At 47.4% G+C, this 24,133-nt stretch overlaps 1 protein-coding gene across 1 annotated transcript in view; it reads right to left on the bottom strand.

Annotated features, from left to right (window-relative positions):
- Nucleotides 1–24,133, bottom strand: part of BRSK2 (BR serine/threonine kinase 2) — a 485,481-nt gene that overhangs the window by 33,614 nt on the left and 427,734 nt on the right. The window lies entirely within an intron of this gene.

Genomic DNA, 24,133 nt, shown 5'->3' with positions numbered 1-24,133 from the left:
CCTGCCCTGAAATAACAGGAGAAAATACATGTTTGCAAATGGTGCCTAGAACAAATGCAGGCAGGGTGCTGAGGCGAGACAGCAGCTTCCCTCCGCTGCCTCACAGCGATCTGCGTGACTCCCAACTAGCTCACGCTGGAGTTCGGCTCCAGAATGGGGCCACGGCTTCTTTCAATGTGGGAGCAAATGTCTTGTTGGCCAAAACAAGGTGGCAGGACACTGTCCACAGAGAGTACCCAGTGGTGCAAGAACCGCAGGAATAGCTTTGTTTCATTCCCAATATCAAGCAACCCGTAGAAATGCCATGACATGAATGAAATCATCCAGCAGCTACTTCCGATCAAGATGAAATTGGATTGAAGAGTGTAACCTGTACCCAGAAATATCCTGATATACTGTAAGCCAACTGGATGAGCTGGTGATTGACCTCTCTGCATCGGGACACAGCCACAAAGTAGCCTCGCCATGTGCTAGGCCCTGGAATGAATGACCTCTCCTAAAGCAGAGATTTTTTTTCTTTCCACCTCTCCCACAGCACCCCAGAACAATGCAAAATGTGAGAACAAGAGAGCAGCGTGCTACTGTGCAGGCCTTCCCGGCCGAAGAGGCCCTGGTTCTCCGATCTGCTTCACCTAACATTTGACCTTCCCCTGCCTCTAGCCACAGGGGAGGTCTGCTACTGCAAAGCCAATCTTCCATCTGGGACCAGACAAGTTTCAAATGGATATTAGGATGAAGTGATGATTGCTGTTCTGGATCCGAAAAAGAACATAGTCTAGTGCAGGGGTCGGCAACCCACGGGTCTGGAGCCGCATGCGGCTCTTTGGCCGCCCCCTTGCGGGCAGCCGTTTTCTGAGGAGGTGCGAGGTGGAGGCTCTGGCCGGGAGGTGCTTACCACAGGCGGCTCCCAGCCAGTGGCACAGCGGGGCTCAGCAAGCTGCCTGCCCGCCCCGGCCCCACGCCACTCCCAGCAGCGGCCGGCTGCTGGCCCTTTGGGGGAAGGGGGGCAGCGGGTCTCTGGATGCTGCCCGTGCCTGCAATCACCGCCCCCGCAGCTGTGAGGACGGTGCTGGGGGAGGGGGCAGCGTGCGGAACGCCCCCTCCATCCCCCGCCAGGGGCGCGCAGAGACGGGCCAGCAGCCGGCCGCTTCCAGCAGCAGCGTGGGGCCAGGGCAGGCAGGCAGCTTGCTGAGCCCTGCTGTGCCACCGGCTGGGAGCCACCTGTGGTATGCGCCTCCCGGCCAGAGCCTCCACCTCGCACCCCCTCCTGCACCCCAACCCTCTGCCCCAGGTCAGAACCCCCTCCTGCACCCAGACACCGCACCCCAAGCCCCTGCTTTGTGATCAAGGAAGACTGGCACCCAGCAGAAGAGGTGGGACGTTTGCATGCAGGGGATTTGGAGTCTGATACAAAGCCAGGGTGAGGTTCTCATAAGCACATAATCCACCGCAGCATGGGTGTAGTTATTGTCGTCTTGGGTACGCAAAGTTCCTGGCACCCTGTGATACAGCAGGGCAGAGACCACTCAGCCCCCAGGGAGCACACACATTTTACTGTGACCCCCTTCCAGGATACTGGCCTTATTCAGAGCCTCACTTGAGGGACTGTCACGGCACTGCAGGCCCTGTAGCAAATGCATTTTAACAAACCCAAATCTAAATGCAAGTATTTGCCGGAGAGATGGGTCCAAACTTATTTGTATGTCCGTAACATCAGTAGGCCCCAACTGAGATCAGGTCCCCACTGTGCTGGGGGTGCTGTACAAATGCAGGGGGTGTGCCTACATTGCAATCAGATGCGTGGTTGCAGCTCTGCTTGCTTTAATTTAGCTCCTCTGGCTAAAGATATCCGTGAAGATGCAGCGGCATGGAGCCAGCAGGGTTTAACACCGCGGCTACATACCCAGGCTGTAGGCAGTCTGGTGTAGCCCTCGCTGAAGCACCTGGAGTCTAGTTGCATTGAAAGTATTGGTGAGAAATGATAACTTGAATGTGTTCAGTTATTATTAGCTGATAAATTCTAACTCTACGAGTAGCTTTGCGTGTGATGCGGCTCTTGAAATATTTTGGTCAAAGACCAAAAAAAAATTTTTAAATGGCTTCTCTTCTTTGAAAGGTTGCCAACCCCTGGTCTAGTGATTGGTGCAAAGTCCATAGTGTAACTACCATGCTGAATAAGTTGAAACATAGCATTAAGTACCCTCCGGGGGGCCTGAATGTAGGTGTCCAAACGAAAAGGTCAAATCTCTGTAGGCTACTGTTAGCCGCGTGTCTGAGGAAGTTTTGTACAAAGTCCGACATTAAAGGCTTCCTTAGAGCTACAAAACTTACTCCAGCCCCAAAAGGCCATAGAGCCTTAACCTGGAACCTCTTTCTGCTCCTTACAACAGGACCCAGCTTGAACTCCTGCAGGAGGGGTTATTACACTTCCCACCCATTAGAGCAGACCTCCAGGTAGCCACTATCTCCAAACAGATGAGTTTATGAGAACCAGTGCTGTACTTTTAATTCAGATGGGTGGTCCTCACATCTGTCATTGTGTTCGTTCCCCAAGTCAAGCCAAGAAATATTCTTCTGCTGTTAAGCATCAAAATCCAGTCCTTAGGAGCACTGACAGCTCAGGGCAGAGAAGTCATGTCTCCTGTACTGAGATCTGCTAGGCAGCTTCATAGCCATCAATATACGAATTCACCAAAATTGTACGTATTTGTCATCTTTAGCCAATGCCCCCCCCTTTTTTTTTTTTTGGCAGAAATCTTCTCTATGCTTTAGTGCTCAGGAGAAGATGGAGGATAAAGAGCCTGCTTCCACTCTACAGGCCCAGTGCGACAAAAATCCGATTGTCATGGATGTGTAGCCTTTGGCATGATGAAGACAAAAAAACCCCAAAACGTATTGGTGCTCACCTGAAAATTTCTTGGAGACAAATGGATCCTCCAGAATGGAGGTGGCGATTGACACCCAAGGATTTGGGTTTGTTGTCATTAGGTGGAATTTACCAAGTTCTGCAAGGTGAGAAATCGCAGCGCTTTCTTCTCAAAGTATATTTCACAGTGGGTATGTTAGGAAAGTAGATTTGAATACCCTGGCTGTGGGAGCAGCCTCAACTAGAGGGAAATTGAGGGGGCAGGGCATTCCCCAGCTGCCAGGGCCTGACAAGTCTGGGTCTGCCTGCAAGCTGGCTGACGTACCCATTGGAATGGATCTGTGGACTTTTTTACTCAAAGAAATGAAATTTTCAGGAAAGCACACATACATTTTCCTACTCTATACAGACTCTGTCACTGGTTTAACTAAATCCTTTTTAAGACAGATTTCATTAAAACCAGTGCAACTTTCTCATGCAGAAACACCTGTAGTTAAAGTTAGTGTGTGTAGCCCAGGCCATTGTTAACACACACAAAGCCCTCAAACCCTTTGGCACTGCTAGAAAGGCCTTAGCCAAAAGATGGCTCATCCAGGTCTTGATTCTTGGCCCATTTATGTCAGTGGAAAGAGTCCCAATGACTGCAGCTAACTATGATTAATACCCTTTGTCACTAATGTTTGTTCAGTGTTCAGAACATAAAGGGAGCACCACCTGCCGGCTCTGCAGACTTGGGGCAGGAAGGAGACCCGCCGGTCAGCAACCTGGTAATGTAACACTCGGGCTATGGTTACACTAGAGAGCTTACAGCAGCGCTGCTGTAAGATCGCTGGTACGGTTGCTCTAAGCCGACAGCTCTCCTGCAAGTGGCGGTAGCTATGTCGGTGGGCGAAGCTCTCCCGCCGACATGCACTATCCACACTGGTGTTTAAATCGGCATAAGTTATGTTGCTCGGGGTGGGGCGGGGTGGCTAATTCCCACCATTGAGCGACATAACTGATGTTGACTTAAGCTGTAGTGTAGCCCTAGCCCCAGACACTGACATTTGTGTACATTCATGGGTTGGTGTGAACCGGAGCCCACCCCCTCTCTGCCCCGCCACAGCATGGCTTGGATTTAATAACAGGATGGTGACCATGGGAATTAGGGCAATCATACGGGGGCACCTACAGCTCAAAATAAGAAAGTAAGGAATGTTCCAGCCTATTATGGGATTCTGATTGGATTAGCAACCCTCCCTGCTTTATTATCACATAGAATATCAGGGTTGGAGGTCATCTAGTCCAACCCCCTGCTCAAAGCAGGGCCAATCCCCAATTTTTGCCCCAGATCCCTAAGTGGCCTCCTCAAGGATTGAGCTCACAACCCTGGGTTTAGCAGGCCAATGCTCAACCCACCGAGCTATCCCTCCCCCCAGTCTCCCTGATGAAGGGAAATGCTGAATTACAGCTGGAGAAGGGAGATTAGAAAATCCATTATAACAGGTTAATTATCTGTTGCTAGTGTTCATTTCTGATCCAGGTGCTACTCAGAGAAATGGCTTGGATAGTTTGTAGAAAAGTTGTTTTATTTTGCTTGTTCCACACATGGAAAATGGTGTCTGGCCTGTGCTGAAGAATCACGGTGCCTCCGGTTGTTTTTAATGTGTTACTTGTACAACAGGAAAGCTGCTTTGCAGCTGGTGTGAACTCAGGCTTCCTCCATACCCTCTCACTTCAGTGACGCTGTAGCTTGTTTGAACGGTGGATAACAAAAGGGGGAAGAAAGATCTTGTGCCAAGAGTCTGCTGTGATCTCTATTTTACTGTCAAAAGACTGAATGTACCCTATTTATTTATTTTGCATACACAGGGTATACTTTAGGGCAGCGTTTCTCAAACTGAGGTCTGTGAGAGTACTCCAGGGGGTCCGCCGGCCCTGCTGATCAACACCTCCCCGTCCCTCCCAGTGCCTCTTGCACGCTGGGGAACAGCTGTTCCGCAGCGTGCAGGAGGCACTGGGTGGGAAGGGGAGGAGTGGAGATGGGGCACACGCAGGGGAGGGGGCGGAAAGAGGTGGGGATGAGGAGGGGTGGGGGTGGGGCCTGGGACCGAGTGGGCGGGAGGGCTTGGAGGTCTGCGAAAAATTTAAAATCAAAATGGGTGTCCTCGGGTTGCTAACGTTTGAGAACCGCTGCTCTGGGGTGATGTCATGAGAAGGGAGAAGAATCTATTAAGGTATCTATGCACACCTGTCTCAAGGAGGCGAGCAAACTTGCCTCTTCGTGACACCACTGCACATACAGCCTGCTCAGTGGGGAACAGGACACTGCTCCTGCTAGGACAATTGAAATCAGGGAGAGAGGAAGCCTGGTCTTGAGGCTAAGGATGATTTTGCTTTTTTTTAGTTCCAAAGGAATTCTTTTGGGAAAGTTCTGTGTGTTGTGTTACACAGGAGGTCAGACTACATGATCACAATGGTCCCGTCTGGCCTTGCAATTTATGAGTCGGGCACTGGCCAGGGACGCAGAAGGTCTGGATTCAAATCTCAGTTCTGCTACAGAATTCCTGTGAAACCTTGGGCAAGTCAGTTAGTCTCTCTCTGCCTCAGTTTCCCACCTGTAAAAATGAGGATAACACCACTTCCTATCCCCCAGCCCTTGTCTGTTTTATCTATTTAGACTGTAAGCTCTTTAGGGCAGGGACAGTCCCTGATTTTATGTCTGTACAGCACCTAAAACAATGTGGCCTTGAGCTCAGTTGTGACCTCTACGTAATAAATACATTAATAATCTAGGGGATCTTGCCAACCATCATCTGTTGCAGGATTCTCAGACAGCGGTTGCCCTTCTCCGTTTGCAATTAATTAGGAAGTTTTTTGCATCCTTTCCTATCACATACAGACTTCACGCTGGTTAGCTGTCCATTTTGCCACGTTTGAGCTGGATTCCTGTAATGCACCCTACCGTGCAATTCCCAAGGGCTACCTGGAAGTTTCAGCTAGTGCAGAACATGGCAGCCGGTTTGAGAACATTACACCTGCATTTGGTCCATTGCAGTGGCCTCCTTTTTTTGCATCTAGTGCAATTACAAATGGGTCCAGACCATACAGGTCTTTATGGATCAAAGCAAGGAAACAGCTCCTCAGCTACAGACCCTAGACTGGAACTCCAGAGGCAGGGCACTCTTTCAAGAGGGCTTTTGAGTCTAAAGGTTGTTCTTCTTAATATTCCAGCTGATGGTGGTTTGTGGACATTCAGGGCATGCATTCCCTTCACTAAGTCTTCGTCTAGAACACGTCTCCAGTGCATTCTATTCTCAACATGGGCATGCGACATCTTATCACAGTGACACCATCTTCTGCAGTTGCTCCTTGGTTGGTCTTCATGAGCTACGAGCTTATTTCTGTTTGAGATCTTCTCTACTGAGAAAGAAAAGGGCTTTTTCCTTTTTGCAGGGTAGTGAGCAGGGGCTGTGGGAGTAGCCAGGGGACTGACAGGTTTAACTCCATTCGAACTACATTAGTGCACTTGCAAGGCACATATTTGCAAACCACTCCCAGCACTTCTGACTAGAGCGAGGAGCACTCGGACCTTGGCTGGAATGATAACCCTTCAATGCTGTGTAGGTCCAAGACTGATTTATGCATTTCCAGCTGAATCCATCTTAATGTAGTCCTGCTCCGGTGCCCCTCCCGGATGTGAAACAGGCCAGTGGAACTAGATACTCTGCACACACAGCTGAGCACAGGATGTAGCCAATTACTTGGAGCTACAGCACCAGTCATTGACCATTCAGAGATGAGCTAGCCCATTCCATCCCGACAGAGGGATGGTGCATCACCAAGGAGAGACAGAGGCCAAGGGCAGGATTTCTTGCTTTTCTCACCATTTCACAAATGAGATCCTGAGATGGGTATCTCCTTTGTCCCCTACAGGGATGGGCAGGGGTCTCCTCTTTTCTTACTTCCCTCCATGTGCTAGGATAAATTCAATGCGGGTAGAATTCCACTGAAGTCAGTGTTCGGGGTATTCACTGTAGCATATTTCTGCTAATATAAGTGGGTGGGAATATTTCAAACCATGTTTGGCAGAACTGGGTTTTAAAATGGTTGTGGTTGGCCTGGTTTGGGTCTCTACAAACACAGCCAAAGAGATCACTGTGCTAGTCCCCAAAAGCCGTTTCTGAGATTGATTCAGTACCTGCAGCTTTTAACTTAAGCTAAACGGCTAGAGTGGAGTTAAGTTTAATTGGTTGGCATTCTAGACCAGCTGTGCCCAGCCTTTACCAGCATGTGGACTAGCTCTCCATAGATTGTCACATGGGTGTGTAGGCAGTAATCCTCAACACAGATGCAGAAATGGTCTTCAATAAAATTATTATAATTTATTCTTGTTAGGTTGTTACAAACTTGCCTGCGTCTTGGATAAAATTGAAGAAATACTTAAGTGCTTTTGTAGACGTGGTGCTTAGAGAAAAATAGTTTTATTTTTAATTGTTTGTTTTATTAAGCAAAGTATTCAAGCTAATTAAAGAAACTTTCTCTTAATAACTGACAGGCATGAGAAGCATCAGCAAGAATACCTCCTCCTCTCCCATAAATCTGTACTTAGCACTCCCAGGTCCACTCCCAGATGCTAGAATGCAGTTGTATAACTTCTATTTTGTTGTGATAGTCTATATAGGTTGTTTTATGTAATATTAGAAGCTTTACATTTGAATCGTGATTTTTGTACTTGTATAGGGCGTTTGGGAGCAGTTTTAAATTGCGAATTGTGGGTGAAACTACTGTAGATTGTAATCTTGGGGATGGTGTGATTTAAAAGGCAAATATCCAACAGGAGAGCCTTCTCAATGAGCCAAATGCCTCCCCCTAATTAAGGAATGTGGAGATATTCCTTTCCAAGGATCTCAGAAAGAAGGGATGTACAGCACCTGTTTGTCAGGACCACATAAAGCTGAGACAGGAGCCTCTTCTCTTGTATAAAGCGAAACCTCAGTTTTAAACTCTCACAAAGAATTCTGATTCCTTTTATAAACAGTCTGAAGTCTTCAAAAAGTAGTTCTCAATGGTTGGCTGTCAAACTGGGAGGCCATATCTAGTGGGATCCTGCAGGGATCTTTCCTGAGTCTGGTGCTGTTCAATACTTGGTATTGATACAGTGAACTTGATCAGTTTTTCTCCTCACAACCCCTTCTAGGTTGCAAGGAAGGTGATCTTCAGACAGAGGACTATGATAACATGAACTAGGTACCTTGGGCGGGGGGTGAGAAAACCTGGATTTGTGCTGGAAATGGCCCAACTTGATTATCATACACATTGTAAGGAGAGTGATCACTTTAGATAAGCTATTACCAGCAGGAGAGTGGGGTGAGAGGAGGTATTTTTTCATGTTTTATGTGTATAAAAAGATCTTCTACACTTTCCACAGGATGCATCCGATCACGAAAGCTTATGCTCAAATAAATTGGTTAGTCTCTAAGGTACCACAAGTACTCCTTTTCTTTTTTGTGAATACAGACTAACACGGCTGTTACTCTGAAACCTAGGTACCTTTTAGTTCACACCAGAAGAGCCCACACAGGGCAATTAGAGTGCAACTCCTAGGGGCGTACTGTGATTCCCACCCCTGTAGTCCCCACGACAGCACAGTGTTGACACAGGCTCAGAGTAAAGTGGATTGCTTTCAAAGTTTGACTTTCTAAGGAGGGTGTCATCTTCAGGACAGAGTGTTGCTTCCAGGCTCTGTTGCTTCCAAGAAGGCATGTGTCTCCACTCCCTGCTTCAACCCATTTTGGGAGAACGGCTACTTTTCCATTCCCACTGAAGTCCAGGGGGTTGCTCTTGTGCAGCTGAGAGCAGAATTTGGCCCAATGAGAATTTTGCCACTGAACACACAGTGGAACATGGGCAGATCTTACCTGCTCAGATGTCTCTCTTTGTTCACTACTGGAATGCCAGGAGTGAGAAATATTTAAATTTTTAAAATATTATTCATTTTATATTATGGTGACACCCACAGGCCCTAACTGATTGTGGCCCATTGAGCGAGATGCTGTACAAACACACTGTAAGAGAGAGTCCCGCACTGCAGACCTTATAATCCAAACAGACAAGATGGAAAAGGTGGGAGGGGAATCAGAGGCACAGAGCAAGTAAGTGACTTAACCAAGGTCCCAACGAAGGCCGATGACAGAGCCAGGAATAAAACCCAGGTCTCTCAGTTGCCTGGACAGTGCCCTGCCCACTAGACCAGCGTTTCTCAACGCTGGCCACCAGGGGCTTTTCTTGCAGCCACAGCCTCCCGGGCTGTGATGGGGGCGGGAAGCCGTGGCCCCTCTTCCAGGGCCACCAGTGCGGGTTGGGCCCTGCCACTCTCTGGAGACACAAATGCTGGAGGATTCCCCACTTTCCTTGGGGTGGGGGGGCCCAGCTTCGGCCATGAGGCTTCGGGCTCCATAGCAGGCTCTTGTTCCAGGTTCTGGTCCCAGGCTCACCACCCATGCCATTGTCCCTGGACTCTGTGGGCTCCCTGCCCACCTCCCCATCTAGGGCTTAATTTGTCCCAGAGCTTGCTGGGGCTGAGTAAGTCTGCTGTGAAAAGTGACATTAACAAACATACAAATATCTCTTGTCACAGCAGCAGACTTACTATCTAGCAAGCTTTTTTTAAAAAAGCAACCAAAAGAAACAACAACAAAAAGTCAAGAACATGCAAAGCCCCCTGTTTGTATTTCTATTCTGTTTAGGTCTACTGAAGAATAGAGATCACTGTACATTATTTTTATTACTGAGTCTGAAAAAACCTACATAAATAAATTACAATGATTTGGACATGTATATGTGCATTTTATTTTGTTTTTCCTAAAGTGAATTAAGTATTTTAGGAAAAATTGTCAGCGCGGCCACCAGCAAGAGTTGGTGGTCACACTCTGAGGCCACCAAAAAATATGTTGTGAGAACCCCTGCACTAGACCATACTGTCTGCATCATTACACCTCCATTTTAATGCATGGTATATGTACAGTAAATATAGTTTTAAATACAGTTTAAAAAAGAATGCACCTGTAATTCTGTGTGAACATGCACAAATGACCCATGACCAGACAAAGAGTGGAAACTTCTTAGAATCAGGTTCTGTAACTGCATCCATGCAGGTGAACCTGCACCCAAAAGCAAATCCATTTACTGCAACGGGGCTCCATGCTAGGGTAAAGGGAGGTCTATCATACTATCCACAGAGCACCAACCACTTTACAAACATTAATTATGCCACAAAACTCCTATGTGATGTAAGAACCATATGGATTGAGCCTGAAATATAAATATTAAGTCCCCAATTATTATTTTATTAAACTAGAAAGAATCAGTGTGCTCTTGTTGCCAAGAAGGCCAATGGCATTTTGGGATGTATACGTAGGGGCATAGCCAGCAGATCGAGGGACGTGATTGTTCCCCTCTATTCGACATTGGTGAGGCCTCATCTGGAGTACTGTGTCCAGTTTTGGGCCCCACACTACAAGAAGGATGTGGAAAAATTGGAAAGAGTCCAGCGGAGGGCAACAAAAATGATTAGGGGACTGGAACTCATGAGTTATGAGGAGAGGCTGAGGGAACTGGGATTGTTTAGTCTGTGGAAGAGAAGAATGAGGGGGAAATTTGATAGCTGCTTTCAACTACCTGAAAGGGGGTTCCAAAGAGGATGGATCTAGACTGTTCTCAGTGGTAGCTGATGACAGAACGAGGAGTAATGGTCTCAAGTTGCAGTGGGGGAGGTTTAGGTTGGATATTAGGAAAAACTGTTTCACTAGGAGGGTGGTGAAGCACTGGAATGGGTTACCTAGGGAGGTGGTGGAATCTCCTTCCTTAGATATTTTTAAGGTCAGGCTTGACAAAGCCCTGGCTGGGATGATTTAGTTGGGGATGGGTCCTGCTTTGAGCAGGGGGTTGGACTAGATGACCTCCTGAGGTCCCTTCCAACCCTGATATTCTATGATCAGATCACATATTACACAATATAGCTGGTTTAGTGCGCAGTCAAGTTGTATGAGGGCAGTGTCTATTTAACAAAGTAATAACTGCTGAGTCGTTATTTGCGATGAATTATAACTCAGGAGTGTAAATAAAGCTTAATATAATGAGTAGGGAATTCTCATTTTGGGAGATTACTATAGAATAGGCTGGATAATCTTTAAATAATCCCCTATTTGATGTCCCATGTTAATATCAGTGTACAGAATAGGGTTATCCTGACACTTTGACAGGAGTAATGACCATAATCAGAACTAGCCTTCATAGAGGGGTCAGTTTGAGAGCTCTAAACCTGGGGGTCTGGACCCCCTCAAGAGGTCACAAGGCTATTACATGGGGGGGCGGGGGCGTGAGCAGTCAGCCTCCACCCCAAACCTCGCTTTGCCTCCAACGTGTCTACTGGTGTTAAATATCTAAAAATGTATTTTTAATTTATAAGGGGGGGGTCACACTCAGAGGCTTGCGGGGTGAAAGGGATCACCAGTACAGAAGTTTGAGAGCCACTGCGCTAAACAAAATGCCATGAGCTTTCTAACCATACAGGAGGTTGATCTGCGTTCACATCGTACTCTACTGCCAGCTGGTGGCCAAAGGTCCCCATTGCAGTCTATGTTAGGTACTGATATGGTCCCCATAAGAGCAATACTGCGCACCTTTCCGTCTTTAGTGTATTTATCCCAGGGGTGGGCAAATTTTTTGGCCCGAGAGCCACATCCGGGTTGCAAAACTTTATGGAGGGCTGCGTAGGGAAGGCTGTGCCTCCCCAAACAGCCTGGCCTCTGCCTCCTCCCACTTCCTGGCCCCTGACTGCCCCCCTCAGAACCCCTGACCCATCCAATCCCCCCTGCTCCTTGTCCCCTGACTGCCCCCTCCTGGGACCCCTGCCCCTAACTGCCCCCTCCCCCCATTCAACCCCTTCTGCTCACTGTCCCCTGACTGCCCGGACCTCCCCATCCACACCCCTAACCACCCCCCCGGGATCCCCCCAACTCCCCATCCCGACTGCCCACCCCCAAGAACCTTCACCCCATCCAACTGCCCCCTGCTCCCTGTCCACCCCCCGGGACCCCCTGCCCCTTACCATGCCGCACAGAGTGGCAGGAGCTCGCAGCCACACCGCCGTACTCCCCGGCAGGAGTGGCAGGCCAGCGCATTGGCGGCGCAGTGCACTGAGGCTGCAGGGGAGGGGCTGGGGACTAGCCTCCCTGGCCGGGCGCTCAGGGGCCAGGCAGGACAGTCCCGTGGGCCGGATGTGGCCCATGGGCCGTAATTTGCCCACCTCTGATTTATCCTCACAGCACCCCTCTGATGTGCTATTTTACACAGGGATAACTACAGTCACACACAAAGTCTGGGGTGGAGCACGGAACTGAACCTGGTTTGCCTGGGTCCCAAGCTGGCCCCCTAACTACTGGACCTGCCTTCCTCTCGTTAGTAGTGACTGTCAAGTCCATGTCAGAAAGCAAAACTCTAATGATTTGTTGCAGTACTTCAGGAGCTAACCCAGAGAGGGGCCAAGCATCCTCATCTCTCATTAATTTCAATACGAGTTGGACGTGCTCAGCCCCTCCCAGGATCGAGCCCCCAACTTGCAAAATAAAAATGAAATAAGACCTGCTCTATATATTTATCTATCAGGCGACTAAATTCGTCCACAAACGTGTGAAACAGAGGGATTTTAGAGGTGCAGGTCTTAGTGTAGCTTTATGCCATATGAAGCTACAGGACAACTCCATAAAGTTTACATAATGCTTAGTGGGGAGTTACTGCTGGGGAGCTCAGTTTGACTGTTGTCAAGTAGGACTGAACCAACTGGCTTCGATGGCAGCGGTCTTAACATTCTGAGGCTGTCAGAAGATGAGTTTCATAACTTTAAAAAATAAATTCTGACAAACTAAGCAAGCACTTGGTGTAAAAGCGCTTCATCCCAAGACCAAGGCTGGGATGGTCAAAGTTGTGCTGCCTCTCTGCATTGCTGGTGTAAATTAGTGGGGACTTCATCCCTCCCCCACTTGCAACACTGCATGCATGCACACACAGGGATAGTGCCCCAAACTCACCCACGCCCTTCTTCCTGGGGGTTTCCTTTATTCTTACACTAAGTATGATCAGATACAAAAGGAGAACGCGGTCCCAAGGTCCTTCTCTCTTCCATAAGGGAGACTCAATCACTCCTCCTCCCTGACTTGGAGCTAATGAGACCTACCTGCCCTGGCAGCCAGGGTGTGTAAGCGGAATGGCTCTATATTTCCTCCCCAGGTTACACAAGCAGATACTTGATCATAGCACTTTTCTCCTCTCCCACTCTGTTCTCCCATTGGTTCCTCTCGCTGTTAAATGGTTTGTACACTGCAAGCCTATAGGTTAAAATGCCTCACATGTGGTCTGCAACAAGCATAAATAAAAATGCACCAGCTTTTCTGTTCTATAGGACTGCAACGCAAGGAAATGCAAAACTGCCCGGCCATGCAACGTGCTACAAACAGCACTGACTGGGTCTGATTCTTCTCCCGCTACAGGTTTCACACTAGTGTAGCTCCAGAGTTACATCTGATTTACACCAGCATGAGAGAGAACGTCCAGTATGGTATCTGAGCATCATACTGGGAGTACCGGCACCAGAGGAATGCCTGCTGAGGTGCGTGTCTCATGAGGAGGAGCTGGCCACATCAAGGACCCCAAGAAAAAACTGTTAAGTTCTAAAGTAAATTATAGGTGGGATGTTCTGGACCTGCTCTTCCTTTCTCTGACACTGGTGGGAATCAGGAGTAATAATAATAATTACCTAGCTCTCATACAGTGCTTTTTGTCAGCAGATGTCAAAGTGCTTTACAAAAGGAGCTCAGTATCACTAGTCCCATTCTACAGAGGGGGAAACTGAGGTGCAGAGAGGCAGAAATCACCCACCAGGCCAGGAATAGAACCTAGGTCTCCTGAGTCCCAGACCAGTGCCTATCCACTATGGCACGCTGAATGACTAGCGTGCAGAGGCAGCGTGGCCAATGACTAGGGCCAGCAGGAGTCCTGGACTTGTTCTATTCCCAGCTCTGCCACTGACCCGCTGTGTGAAGCTAGGCAAGTCGCTTCACCTCTCTATGCCTCTGATTTTGGCTCTGAAATGCCCTAATCCCATTTACAAATGAGAATTAGGCTCCTAAATCCATGAGGCACCACAGCACTGAGTGCAGCAATGCCTAAATACCTTTAAAAAGCTGGACCTAAGCTCTGTGGGGGCAGGGAATGTTTATCACATATTTGAACAGAGTTGGGGCCTCTAAGCATTACCGTAATTCAGACAGTCAGCAGCTACATCTCTGTGAGATTTACATCAGGCTGTTTGTTTCCAGTATAATGCTAAAGCTGGTGTGTTACTCAATGCTATTTGCGGAACCGCTCTAATTCTTCAAAATAAATCTCGGAATCGCACTTTGCCAATGCTTCACAGTCATCAAAAAGGTGATTCAACGCCCACTGCATCAGAAGCATGGAAGGAATATGCTTTATACAGAAAATGGAACCCGATTCCACCGGACACTTTGCTGCAGTAACAACATGTGCCCTGGCCCAATATTGTGCTAGCAGTTCAGGAAATGAAGGTACTTCCCACACCTGCAGTGGGGGTGGAAGTTTCCCTATATAACCCTGCTTTCCTTTCCTTTCTCTGTTGGTCCTGCAGGGCGACTGCCTCCTAGTCTCACAAGCAAAAATGCGAGGGATGAGCAGCAGTGAGGATGTGCGACTCCTGCAGCCAGACTGACTGGGATACAAACAAGTTGGGGCATGAGGAAATGTGTTTCCCTTATGCTCCCCAGAAGCAGTCTCCACTGCTGAGGAAGAGGCCGTTGAGCCCTGCGACCAAACGAGGCGGACACACTCTAGTTCTGTCTGCAAATGAACTCTTTCCTCTGCTAACTTTGCTGCTCAACAAGAGCTTGTGTCTTCCCTGCCCTTGAAACGGCATTATCTGCTCTGGCCGAGCGCACACGAGAATAGCTCCTGACAATGGCCAGAGTTGCTCTGAGCGGGTGGACCAGGAAATCCCATTTCTCAAGCCCTTCAAAGCCTGCCAGGCACGACGCAGCACAGTGGGCGTTCAGTGAGATTATGGCGCTAAAAATAACCCACACAATAAGGTGCGCATTAGGAAGAAGAAAAGGACTTACCCTGGCTGTGGGTTCCCCCTCCACCGTTGGCCTCAAGTGTCCCCAGCCAGTGCAGCTGCTCGGTTTTGTTCTCTGAATTAAAACTAGAACCGCAGCAGCTGAAGTGTTTTGTTTTGTTTTTTAAAATGAAATAGGAAGATTAAAGGGCGCAGCCAGAGGCTGAGACATTTGCCAGTTTTTAAACACCATCTTTTTTTACTTATGGTTTTCTATAATAAGCACTTGGAAGTGAAATCTGCTTCCCTATCATTAGGAGTTCATAGGCACGTATTAGCATTGGGCTGCAGTGGAGTACAGGGTTGCTGACATGGACACTGGGCCCGATCCCGCCTGCTCCCCATGCATGGCAATCGCAGCAGGTTTTCTGCTCAGTTTGCAGAATCAACCCCAATGGTTAACGCCCCCCAATCCCCAAAAAAGGCCTATTGGGTCTGATCCTGTTCCTACATGAGCCCGTGGGAGTAGGATTGGGTCCATAACATGGAAATTGCCAGAATTAGCACTACCTGGCAGCCTTACAAACATTTGGTTGTTATTGTGAATACTGGCCTAGAGGTGCATTCTGATTGTCTAGACCATTAAAGATAAATCCTGTCCATTGTATTGGCTCAATTTCATTACAGCAAACCTGACTATGGAGGAAATAACCATGTTCACTTGCAAGCCCTGGACTGATGTGCATTCAAGTGAGCAACAACTGAGTTCTTGTCAACCCCAAATCTTCCTTATTCCTGCGTACCGATGAATGGTGAATAGTTACACCAGATTATGATTGCTGCGCGAGCAACTCTTCTGTTGAATACACGTTACTTATTATCTTGCTTATACTGTACGTATTTATGCTCTGGTTCAATTTCTAATGGTTCGCTTCTCTAGTTAGACGCAGTGTTTGTGTATAAATATGCAATATAAAAAGTGTGCATATATATTACAGGTGGCACAAGGTAGTAAGCACTCAAAAGTTAGGTAATACCGGAATTAAGGTTGCCTTTGCTACCTTAATTCAGTCCCCTTGCCGGCATGCATTATAACATATTCCTTAATTACACTAATTTCCCCCCTTCCCCCGCCAGGATTCCTGCCTCTTTCGGTGCACAGGATGAAACATGCTGTCTGGGAATGAATCAGGGTTGTGTATTAAAGGAGGCTGTTGTCTGTTGCACCCCAGCCTCATTTGTTGGGGAAGCTGGAAGGTGTGTTATGAATGAGACAGAAAGAGAAAGGACGGTCTCATGGTTAAGGTCACTGAATGGCATCCTGGAAAAACAGATTCTCCCTGTCTGTGCTACAGAGCTCCTGTGTGATGTTGGGCAAGTCACTTAAACCAAACCTTTCAGTGGTGGTTGCTAATTGTGTGTTTCTCATTTTTGGGAGCCCAGTGTGAATCACCTTGACTTGCAATATTGCTAAGCACTCACTGCTGCAAGTGAGGTCAATAGACGCTTTACTTTAAACATGTAGAGTGCTGTAAAATGTGAAACACTCTGGAAAGTCAGGCCCTAGGCAGCTCAAATTGGGCCCACAAAGTTAGTTGACAGTTTTGGCCTTCATCTCTGTGCCTCAGTTCCCCATATGTAAAATGGGGATAATAATATCACCTCGCATGTGTGTTTTGAAGATAAATCAATTAATGTTTGGAAAGCACTAACATACGAGATTCACAGATTATAAAGCCAGAAGGGACCACTGTGGTCATCTTGTCTGACCTCCTTTATAACACAGGCCATAAGACCTGCCTGAATTTATTCCTGTTTGAAGTAGAGCATACATTAAAAAAAAATCCCAAACACCTTGCTACAGTGAGAGCCCTGTAGGAAAGCCCATGAGAAAATTCATAATTCTGTCTTCTGAGCAGGGTTTGACTGGTATGAGATAAATAACGGGGGGAAGTGGGAGAGACACACTGAATGAGGAGGATGAAAAGAAATGTTGACTAGCCACTCTTTTAATGAGCACTGTCCATCCCATGCACTGAATGAGGCAGGGGTCCTATTGATATAAATTATATGTGATTATGTCATTAAAGACATGCATGACCCCAGGGGGCTGAGTAAGGTTACACAGGCAGCCCTAGTTCAGGCATTTCCTAACATTTGAGTGCTTGACTTGGCAACTTAGTTTTCTTTTAATGTAGTGTTTTGGCATGTAATTATGTATAAATCAGTATTGGGAGGATAAAGAAACCACACGGAAGAAATTACAAACAACTGTTTGAGGGAGAAGGAGAGAAATTAATTTTTTTTTTTTAAGGCATGTGATCAAAGTCTCTCAAATGTCCCTCATTGTAGGCACCAGTCACCTACACTCCACACCAATCTGGAATTTCCTGTCACTTTTGTAACTGAAAATTATTTAGATCAGAAATGCAGAATCACGAACTGTGGGTATAGAACGTGTCATTAATGCTAAGAGATTGAATTCCACAACATTTCAAGTTCCCTGCATGAATGATTGTCTTGAAACCCTTGTTTTGGGCCTTTGTCACACATTCCACCCCACCAACAGCTTGAGAGGTCTGCAAAAACCTTTTATAACACAGCAGTGACTTTTCCTGAGATGATAATTTTGTTTTAACATAAGCATCAGACATCATCATAAACACCAAGCGCTATGACCTTGGGATGACCCTTCATCCCAGGAGATGCTGTATAATGTGACATCCACAGGGGATGTCCTCTGCAGCAGAAGTCTACACATTCCACCTTCTGCAGTAGATGTTCACCAAAAGCCTTCCCCGCAGAGATGCCACTGGCCACAAACACAACATCCTAGAAAACTGCGCCTGCTATTGACTTTAACATGACACTCTGAAGATGCCTTCCTCCACTGACAATACTATGACCCTCAAAAAGTGCCCCCTGTTAAAGATTTTCTCTCTGTCCTGCCCCACAAAGCTTGAGTATCTTACCAGTGTTAGCATCACCCCAATCATGATGCTATCCATTCCAGAGACTTAATGTGAGCATCTTCCTTGGAAAATACCATGTGCTACCAAGACAACCTCAGGAGATGGCGTCTCCTATAGTAACATAGCCCTCTCTGACTCTGAGAAATATCTTTTGCTACCAATATGGATGCAATCCTCCATCTCTTAATAATCCCATTCATACAGCAACTGCCTTCCAAGAGATGTCATCTGCTACAGAAGTGAACACTTCAGAAGTGTAGGGAACACTACAGAAGTGAACCCTCAGTGGCAGTGGTTCTGAAACTGTGGTCTACGGACCACTGTTAGTGTGCAGAATACTTTCTGGCGGTCTGCAAAGAGCTGGCAGGTTACATGGTGCTGGCTACAACTCCCCACTTCCAGCTGCTTCTACAGGTATTCAAGCAGCTCTTCCCTGAGCGTGAATCCATGTTAAAGCAGCTGGAAAGATGGAAAAGATGCCAGCTTAGCTGTTCAATCTGCAGGAGAGAAAGCAAAAATTCATCTCTTGGACTGGAGCCATCAGCAGAACAGTTACAATTAACTTAATACTTTTCTCCTCTCACTTCTCCAAATAAGCAACAGCTGCGATGACCATATGATGGTTTTATGAGGGGTGGGGTCTGTGAGATGTACCCATCAATAAGATTAGGTTGGCGAGTCCCTGCACATGTTATCTTCTGACTGACATATTTAGCACACAGTGGGCTGAGCAGACATACATACCTCATTATTTTCACCTTCTCTAACACATTCTGGAGGTGAGTGCTGACATTTGCCTTTTTTTTTGTAGGTCGTACTCTCTGTAAACCAATTGGTTGCTGATTTGTCATCTCAGCCCATACCATGAAGATTAACATACTGCAATGGTTTTCCACTCTATGGGATTTTCTAGGTATCAGACACAATATTTACCTTGGGAAATATAGGGGGATGTAAAATATCCTTCCCCCTTTTGCAGCCTCTTGTGCCCTGGCTAGCACCGAGAGCCATAGAGACGGGATCACCAGCCCATTTACTCTTGTCTCCTGTACCTCACAGGCCACCGACACCACCCAGCACACGCACACCGAACCCAACAACCCACATTAGCCCAAAGTATTACAGACCATAGAAGATTCGACTATTATGTGCCACAGGCAGAGAATCGGAGGGACTGAGGCATACCAGTGCTGGAGGCCCCCCTGCAATGTTTGGCAGGGAAATGTTTAAGTGCGATATACCCAGATAATCCTGGAAAGAGACCTGTGCTGCAAAGGAAGGCAAAAACAAACAAAAAAACCCCAAGTTCATTGCCAGTCTGACCTGGGGGAAAGTTCTTCCTGACCCCATATAGGCCCGGAGCATGAATCATGTGAGCAAGAACCAGCCAGCCACACACATGGCCTGTGCCTAATGTTGATTAAGGGGTTCGTCCCATAGGTTCAGCTGCTGGCTGCTCCTGGGTTCACCATGTCAGTGGGGAGCTGGTGCCCCTAAAAAGTGGCAGGGTTGGGGCTGGCAATCAGACACTCTTCCCCCTTCCCCCCCCCCCCAAAAAAAAATCATGATGACTCCCTCATTCGAAGTCAGCTCTGACTCATCTCCCCCATAAAATCCAGCAACAAACCTACTTGAGGCTCTTTTCCCTTGCCCACGGCTCCTCCTGCTTGTGAGGACACTGCCCCGCCAACTCTGCTCCATGCCGCCCCTTCCCGCCTGAAGGGACACCAGTGGCTCCACTGTTCTGCTCCCTACCAGCCCTCGGCTGCAGAGTCCCAGGCCAGACATGCACCCCATGTTTGCCCCCTGCACCCCAAATATCCTCAGCACGTCACAGCCACCCTCCCGCCCTTGCCAGGTCCCAGTCACCCCCACACTCCTGCTTTCCTTGCCAAGTCAGAGCCCTCCCACCCCCGACCCACCCTCATCAGGTCCTGGCTCCCCAAATCACATGCCACCCCCACCTGTGAAGGGGTGTGGAGAGCCATTGAACCAAACGCTAAATCCTGTGTGATGGGAACCACTTCAAGGGGGGTGCAGCAGCACCTATGCACCCAAATCCTCCCCCACCCTCTCACAGCTCCCCATCCCCCACTCTCCTGAGCAGGTCACACAGCCCTTGCTTCTCCCCCTCCCCATTACCAGGTCACTGGCCTCCCCAGTCCAGCCCCTACCTGCTGCTCCCTTGCAGGCCCAGGCTGGCTCACCCCTTGCACAGGTCCTGGGTTGTGGGGCAGGGTGCCACACTGTGCTCACATGCCAGGGCTGGCCCCATGTGGCCTGGAGCGCAGGGAGGCTCATGAGCACGGGCCTCACCCAGGGGAGGCAGGAAAGCGCTGGTAGCCCTCCAGGCCCCTTGGGCTTGCTCCGTGTATGCCGCACTGCAGGCCCAGCCCGCTTGTCCCTCCCACCCCTGGCTTGAGCCCACCTCACTGTGCTGCTGGGGGGGGGAGCAGGTGGGTGGTTAGTTTAAGAACTAAAGGAATTGGGGGGAAGTGGCAGTGCTGGGGGAGGGGGTACAAACACTCCCCCCACCCTGCAAAACTCATTAGGATTTAGTACTGTAGCCTCCTCACCAGCCACCCCGTGAATAGTAGCGCTGTGCTCTATGAGTCCCCAAGGCAGGCTAGCTCCTGCTTCCCACTGCAAAGCATCCTCCTGCTGCAGGCATTGCAACAAACTGCTACCAGCAGCGCAGCTGGCATGGCTGTTGGGTGCTTATGGAAAGCACTGAACAGACCTGTGAAGCTCAAGGTGCAATACCCAGTGGTTTATGGCCCTACTGTAGGAAAGACACTGAAGCGCTAAAGGTCTTTTGTATAAGTACAGCCCACTCTAGGAGCGGGAGGCCCTGTAATCTCTAGGACTTGGCATAGTAGGGAGACAGTAAAAGCCTTATTTGGGACTTCCAGGGAGCAGCCTACCATCATATTGTTAACCGACTGGTCCCATTAAAAGGCCATGGAGAAGCCTGAAAACGAATCAAAACACTATAGTCGATAATCACGCAAAAGTCAAAAAACAGCATTCGGTGCACTTCATATTCCTTACGCTTCTTTCAGTTTCCCCTTTGGAGACCTGCTTATGCAAAGAGCAGAATTTCACCCCTATTCAACAGCTGGTTAAACACCCCTAAACCCCACGGCACCAATCAAATACATCTCCCTTATGCAGAATGAATACGAATACTATCCCCATTGAACAGCAGTTATCCCTATGAACTCTCATTACGCTAACTTCGTTGCCTGGAAGATGTCCCAGTAAAGTAGCAGTGTGGTCCAATGGACTGGAAGTCAGGAAACCAGGCTCCTATTTGCACCCCTGCCAATGAGGCATTGTGTGTCATAGCTGATGTCACAATGTTGGCTCATTTTCTCTATCCTGAACATAGGGATAGTGACATCTACAGTGCCTTGGTAAAATGATTTGAGCTCACTGCATGAAAGGCCAACTTTGCAATAGTGTCCATTCATTTTGGGTGCTTCTATCTGCCAGCCTGATTTTCAGAAATGCTGAGTACTGACAACTCCAGACAAACTCCGGTGAGAACGGTGGGTGCTTGGCACCTTTGATAAATTCAGGAGCTAGGTAGCTTGACCTGGCCAGCCAAAAACTGAGATGCCCAGAATGAGTAGACACTCCTGAAGACTGGGGTTTTGGTTTGTGCTGGTCTCTAATTCATATCCAGCGTTCGCATGTGTGTTAACACAAGAAACAGATACATACGGTTAAACTACTCTGGCTGTTTGTCCTCGGCTTGGTCAGGCAAAACATAAACTACTAAATTGTAGCAAACCTGTGTTTAATTCATGATTAGGAGGAGACTTGGATAAGTGCAAGTCACACTTCTCTGTCTAGGTTTGAAAGGCCTTTGCTCAGTACTTACCTGAGTCCGGTGCTGGCAGGCAGGGGGATGGATTCTCCACCGTAGACATAAACAGGACACTCAAGAGCTAGTGTCTTTACTGAATGAATTTATTGTTTTTTGAACTAAAGTTGCTCACAGTTATTTAACAAGGGATACATCAGATTTTTTGTCCATTTTAAACTGTTAAATAATGTCAGTTTGTTTCTGTGAGTGTGTGTGCGCGCATGTGTGTCGTCAAAGTACAAAATCGGAAGGATAACAAGAGGTATTGCTTTCGTTTATTCTTATATCTTGTGTAAGTAATCCCCTTCCTGCTTGTACTGCATGGATTTTGCTGATATAGGTTTGTTTTTTTGTTTTTTTTTGTAAATTATTATTATTATTTTGTATCGAAATCCCAGCCTTTTGTAGAGGTACAATGTAACAGAAGCATCAAAAATCTATACACACAGAGAAAAGAGGGAAAAGAGGATGGAGGTGGTCGCAGGAGGTCCTGGAGGAGAGGCAGAGAGAGAGGGCAGAGGCAGGAAAGACAACGAAAGCAAAAGAGACTAATTTACAGCAATGTCATGCAATTAAAACTGCCCCCCCCTCCTGCACCCTGGCCTCCCCCCATCCCCAGCCATCACCCCCACGGCATCTGACATGCACACAGCGATACAATTTTAAGAATAGGAAAACAATAATAAATTAAAAACAACCCAAAAATAAATAAAATAAATATCTTCCATTTGGGGGGAAAAGGAAAGGTCAAGGGTTAAAGGTTACCATCTCAATTGTGCCTTACTTTTTTTTTTTTTAATCTTCAAACCTATGTACAAGTGAAACTGGTCGAAGAGGGGGAAAACAAACTAAACAACAGCAACAACAACAAAAAGAGAGAAACTGCCCGATGGTATCATTTAGAAAAAATAAAAATTCTTGTCGTACAACATACACCCAGAGGGAACCCAACAAACAGCAATTGAAGGTCATAAGAGACTTGCACTCTAATGCTAACCCTATGTTTTTAAAACCTCACTAAAGAAGTCTTTCTCATTGTGTTTTTGTCTTTGACGTTTACAACCATGTTTGTTTGTTCGTTTGAACTTGGGCCAGAATAAATTACACTTGGTTATGTAGCTCCCAGGGGAAAAAAGACCAAAATAAATAAATAAATAAAAAGTCAAGTTCGCAAGAGGAACATTTAAGGTTTTTTTCTACCTTCCCCCCCCCCCCAAATAAATAGGAATCAGTGTCGCCTCTACACAGTAATTAAACAAAACAGAAGATCTATCTAACAGCTTAAATTTTTCAATATATATGTATATATAAATAACCAAGACCTAATAATAACTTAAGCACAAAAAACAGTCCTCACCCACCCACTCCCACCCGCCAGCCCCCTTTCAAAAAAAAAAGTTTATAAAAATATCTTGCAGTAATTTTTAAAGTTTACAGTAGCTTCGTGATTCACTTGCCCATAGCACTGACTCCTCGTCTCACTCAAATGAACTAAGTGCCAGTGGTATGCACATGCACACACATGGGAAAATACCCCCCAAATTATCCTCTTTTCTTCTTCTTCTGTTTGTTGAAAAACCCAATAAATCAAATAAATAAATCAAACCCAGCAAATAAATAATAATACTGATATTGATGCAGCACGAGCGACACGACAATTGCATCCAAATGCAGGGGGTGTTGGCGGATCCAGATGGCGGAAGAAGGTCCCAACCTGGCAGCGTGGTAGGCGGGGAGTTGAAGACGGGGGAGGAAGATGAAGAAGAAGGAGCAGCAGCTGTGGCAACGGCAGCTGGTGGCAAGAGGCTGTTCTCGGCGAGGCAGAATCCTTGCCCGCCTCTTTTGCTGCCGTATGTTGCCTTTTCCCTAAGTTTTAAGGTTTGTTTGTTTTTGTGTTTGTTCATTCCCCCCACCCCCAGGAGGGGATCCCCCCCCTTCCAGCAGGTCGAAAAGCAAAATGATAAGAGTATAAAAAACAAACACAATTTAAAAAAAAAACAAAAACAAAAGGAAAGGGTGGGGACGGGGGTGGGGGGGAAAGGAGTTTGAGAAAATCCCACAGTGAAACTCCCCGATATTCTTGGTTTGACGCTTTGCTTTTACTCACTCCTTGGTGGTTTTGGCTGAGAGAGCTCCCTGGTTTTATGGTAACATTTCCCCTTGTTTCTTGCCCCCCTCCCCCTGCCAGTCTGAGTTCACCTGCACCGATGAATGTTGTCAAGGGCAATGGTGTCACTCCAACAATTGCAACCTGCTTCCAGCCCAGGTTGTGCAATCCCATTACTGAGCAGATCTCCCTCGTGGAGCACCAAAAA

This window comes from Lepidochelys kempii, chromosome 6, assembly GCF_965140265.1.
Source record: "Lepidochelys kempii isolate rLepKem1 chromosome 6, rLepKem1.hap2, whole genome shotgun sequence".
In the NCBI taxonomy this organism is placed as follows: Eukaryota; Metazoa; Chordata; order Testudines; family Cheloniidae; genus Lepidochelys; species Lepidochelys kempii.
The sequence above is the reverse complement of the archived record's forward strand: the minus strand, read 5'-3'. Positions and strand labels throughout refer to the sequence as shown.